The sequence below is a fragment of the Physeter macrocephalus genome, chromosome 16 (assembly GCF_002837175.3).
Source record: "Physeter macrocephalus isolate SW-GA chromosome 16, ASM283717v5, whole genome shotgun sequence".
In the NCBI taxonomy this organism is placed as follows: Eukaryota; Metazoa; Chordata; class Mammalia; order Artiodactyla; family Physeteridae; genus Physeter; species Physeter macrocephalus.
In genome coordinates, this window is record NC_041229.1 from 73,476,481 (window position 1) to 73,481,446 (window position 4,966).

The window sequence follows — 4,966 nt, forward strand, 5'->3', positions numbered from 1 at the left end:
GCATGGGTTCAAAGCCAGGCTCCATCTCTTACGGTATGTGTGCTTTGGTCAAATTACTTAACCTCTGGGCCTAAGGTTTCTCCTATGTTAAGGGGCTAATAATGGTACCTCCCTCTTAAAGGTGCTATGAAGATTAAATGACATCATGCACATAAAGCCCCTTTAGCAGTGTCTGACACACGCAAAACACTCAAAATCAACTATTGTAAAATATGATGAGATGATCATGATGGACTAGCTTTGGAGGTTTTAAACCTTACACAGTGTTTTTTTCCAACGTATTTGGAACTGCAATGTGTAAGGTAGGTTACGTTGACCTCTTCTGGTTGATGCAGGTGGAGACCCCGAGACCAGGCCCTCAGCATCCCCCTTCCGCAGGGCTGTCTCCCAGCACCCCCTCCCCCCAGGGCACCTCTGCAGAGCTCTTAGGCTCCAAAAACACCAGGTTGAAAGCAATTGTCCCAGAAGATCGCTGAGGTCTCTCAGCTGCTCTTTTTTTTTTTTTAAATTTTACTGAAGTAGAGTTGATTTACAATATTGTGTTAATATCTTCTCTCAGCTGCTCTTTTTAATCTAATTCTTATTTCTGAAACCTGAGTGTACATCTGGAATAGCTATCCTTTACAGCTCAAAATCCATTTTCCAAAATCATCAGCTGTGCCAGGCCTCAGGGACAGTCTGGGAAAGGCAAACCAAAATGGACACGGAGAGGTGAGGAAGTTATTTGAACAAAAATCCTGACTGCAAAGACCCACAGACAACCAAGTACCACCTCCGCATTTTTTTTAAGCCAATAAATGTTTAGTTAAGGAATTTCACACACTGTGATTCATTCCACTGTCTATCAAAGTTACCTTAGTTCCTCCAAAACTTGAGTCAAACTTATCTTCAAGATAGGCATTTTTAAAAGATCCCATACTTCATCCACAGTTGTTCTGTCAGTCAGCCTGGTCGCAATTTTCTTATTTGGGTTTCTTTTATCTCCACTTGAATAAGGACGTACTGATGACGTACTTCAAAAAGTATCCCACCTAGAATCTTTGGGATCTAGTTTTTCAGATAATTCATTTTGGAGCTCTAGCAGTTGAACTGCAAGAAGTACATTGCTATTTTGGCTAATGATCTAAAATGCATTATTCCTTAACACATTTCTCGTGTTGCAGTTGTGGTACGTCTAGTTTTCACTCATGACCTTAGCAAAAAGGTTAACAGTCTCATTATCACCATTTCAATAAATTTACTGTGATATAAGCAGACCTTGTGTCTCAATTTAGTCCCATGAACAATTTCTGGACAATATGACCAACAGTGCCCTTCTCGTTAAGAATGAGGCTTTACCTCCACATTTTTTTATTGAGGTATAGTTGATTTACAATATCATATAAGATTCAGGTGTACAACATAGTAATTCATAATTTTGGAAGGTTATACTCCATTTATAGTCATTATAAAATATCGGCTCTATTCCTTGTGTTGTACAATATTTCCTTGTAGCTTATTTATTTTATACATAGTATTTGTACCTCGTAATCTCCTACCCCTATCTTACCCCTTCTCCCTTCCCTCTCCCCACTGGTAATCACTGTTCTCTACATCTGTGAGTCTGTTTCTTTTTTGTTATAGTCGCTAGTTTGTTGTATTTTTTAGATAAGTGATATCATACAGTATTTGTCTTCCTCTGTCTGACTTATTTCACTTAGCATGATGCCTTCCAAGTCCATCCATTTGTTGCCAATGGCAAATTTTCATTCTTTTTCGTGGCTGAGTAGTATTCCATTGTATGTATATACCACATCTTCTTTATCCATTTATCTGTTGATGGACACTTAGTTTTCTTCCATATCTTGGCTATTGTAAATAATGCTGCTATGAACATTGAGGTTCATGTATCTTTCTGAATTAGTGTTTTTGTTTTCTTTGGATATATACCCAGGACTGGAATTGCTGGATCACATGGTAGTTTCAACTTTTTGAGGAACCTTCATATTGTTTTCCACAATGGCTTTAGGAACATATTTTTTAAAGATAAGTCATGCAGATGTGACCATCTCCACCAATCACAGTCCAGGGTAGTTTCTCATCCCTTTGTCTCTAGATGGTCAGCACTGCCATTGCCCTGTGTGAGGTGCCCTATGGTTGTCTCTTCTCCACTATGGGACTGTGTCTTGTTCTTTCACCTCCGATCCTAGCACAGGGTCTTTTTTTAGCTGGCACCCAATAAATAGATATTGGATTGATCGAATGGAATTGAATATGGAACCTCTACATGGTCAACTCCAAGCTGCATTCAACAATGACCCAGAAAGACCCGGATCCTGACTGCACAGTGGTCATTGATGGGGTGGGAAGATTACTACGTACAGGTGTGATAGGGCTCATGACTTATTATTGAAAGATAAAATTCCAAAGCCCACAAGGGGCAGAGGCTTGCCTTTAGGATCCACTAGGGCTGGTCTTGGGAGGACCCTGGAAAACATCACCTTGAGGTCCTGAAACAGAAGGTCTCCTTGTTTCCTGGGACCCCAGAACCCACTGCAGAGCTCTACCCAGCTTTTTCAGCATAAATAGAAGCCTGGTGCCTTGTCGTGCACTGTTTTCACAGCACATGCACTCTAGACATTGGCCTTTAGGCCTCCATGGCAGACTCCAATTTGCAGGCCACAGTGAGCAAAAACTGGGAGAATAAGCCCAATCCCCAGCCTATTCTCACCGACTGCCCTCTGCTTTTCCTTCCTCTGCCTCTGCCTCTGGTCACATGCCAGCTGCTTCAGCCACCTTGAGCTTGTCACTGTTCTCCAAGCTCTCCCACCCCTTAGCCGTCAGGTTCTCTCTACCTGGAATGTCCTTTCCTGCACCACTACCCCCTTTTATACCTACTGAGCTCCTACTCATTCTTCAAAACAATCCCAAATGCCACCTCTTCTAGGAAGCCTTCCTAAATCTCCCCAGTTGGAATTTTTAACTTTTCCTTCTCCCATCCTTCCATAGAACTTATACAGCATGTATGGTATTCTGCTTGGGTTTAAGTTATATCTCTTACTCCCATTACTATGTTATAAACCCAGTGAGGGCAAAGATTTTTATTTTACTGGGTATTTGCATATATGTGGGAAGTCCATGGATTTGAACTTCAATTCCTAGGTCTTTATGGATTTGTAAATTTAGACAAGTTACCTAATGTGTCTTAGTATTCCAGTCTGTAGAATGGAGGTAAAAAACCCTTTTTTCATAAGCTTATTGTGAACATTAAATAAGATGAGGTAATAATGAAAATGAAATAATAATAATGAGAGCTAATATTAAGTGTTCACTTAGGCACTGATCTAAACTCTTTACAAGCTCATTTAAAACACTTTTTTAAATTTTAGAAATAATTATAGATTTGCAGGAAATTGCAAAATAGTGTGGAGAGATCCTTTGTGAGGGCACCCAGTTTTCTCCAGCGGTTAAATCTTACACGATTATAGTACAGTATCAAAACAGGAAACTGACAGTGGCATGATGGTGTGTGAGTACAGTTCTGTGTCCACTTGTGTAGATTTGTGTAACCACCACCACAGTCAAGACACAGATCTATCTCCACAAAAGTCTCCCTTATGCTAGTTCTTTATAGAGCCACGCTTCTCCCTTCTACCATGCTTAACTCCTGGCACCCATTATTGTGCTTTCCATCTGCATACTTTTGTCATTTCAACAACGTTATCTGAATGGAATGACACAGTGTGTGACCTTGTAAGGTTGACTTTTTTCACTCAGCACAGCATAATCCATCCAAGTTGTTTTTTGCATCAGTAGTTCATTCCTTTGTTGTTGCTAAGTAATATTCCATGGTGTGGATGTACCATGGTCTAGCCATCGAAGGACATCTGGGTTGTTTCTAGTTTGGGGCTATTACAAATAAAACTGCTACAAGCATTCATGTATAGGTTTTTATGTGAATCTAAGAATTCATTTCTCTGAGATAAATGCCCAGGAGTGTAATTGTTGGGTTATATGGTATGTGTATGTTTGAATTTTTTAAGGAAGAGTCAACTGTTTTGCAGAGCGGCTTGTACCATTTTACATTCCCATCAGTAATGTATGGGTGATTCCATTTCTCCACATCTTTGCCAGCATTGGGTGTTGTCGCTATTTTTTTTTAAATCTTAGCTCTTCTAATAGGTATGGTGTGACATCTCACCATGGTCTTACTTGCATTTCCCCAGGAGTGAGTGATGTTGAGCATCTTTTCACATGCCTATTTGCCAACTGAATATCCTCTTTGGTAAAATGGCTCTTCACATCACTTGTTCATTTTCTAAATGGATTGTTTGGTTTTTTAATGTGGAGTTGAGAGCCCTTGGTCAGATATGTGCTTTGCACAAGTAGCTCAGTTAATCCTCATAACAACCCATGAAGAAGATACTAAGATGATCCCAATATACCAGATGAGGAAGCTGAGGCACCGTGGTCAGCACGCTGCCTGGCATGCAGCAGATGGGCAGTGAATAATCAACGTGAGCCATGCAGATGGAGCTCAGACCTTAGCCACCTACAACTCACGGGATTTTGGTGGAAATGGTGGGGCTGCTGGAGTTAAGGATGGGAAGATAAAAGTTGAAGCCAGGGGCTTCCCTGGTGGCGCAGTGGTTAAGAGTCTGCCCCCTGATGCAGGGGACACGGGTTCGTGCCCTGGTCTGGGAAGATCCCACATGCCGCGGAGCAGCTTCTTTTCATCCACATCTTACCTCTCTCCTGTACTGCAGGTTTGGTGAAGAGCTGACAGTTTCCACTGCGGGGATTTGTTTTTTTCTCCATGCCTACCCTTTCCAGGGCACTGGGAGGCAGCCTGATGTCATGGGAAGCACAGGGCCAAGGGTCCCAGCCGGGCAGTGGATAGTGTGGGAATTGAATGCTTTACCTCCCTGAACGTTCCATCTCCACATCTGTAAAATGGGAGTAACGACAGTAGCTAACTGGCAGGGTG

General features: G+C 41.6%; 1 non-coding gene across 1 annotated transcript; it reads right to left on the reverse strand.

Annotated features, from left to right (window-relative positions):
• Positions 1-1,200: 1,200 nt before the first annotated feature.
• Positions 1,201-1,334, reverse strand: LOC112063692 (small nucleolar RNA SNORA1). Its single transcript, XR_002891131.1, has one exon. It is a non-coding gene; the product is annotated as a small nucleolar RNA SNORA1 (small nucleolar RNA).
• Between the last annotated feature and the right edge of the window lie 3,632 nt (positions 1,335-4,966).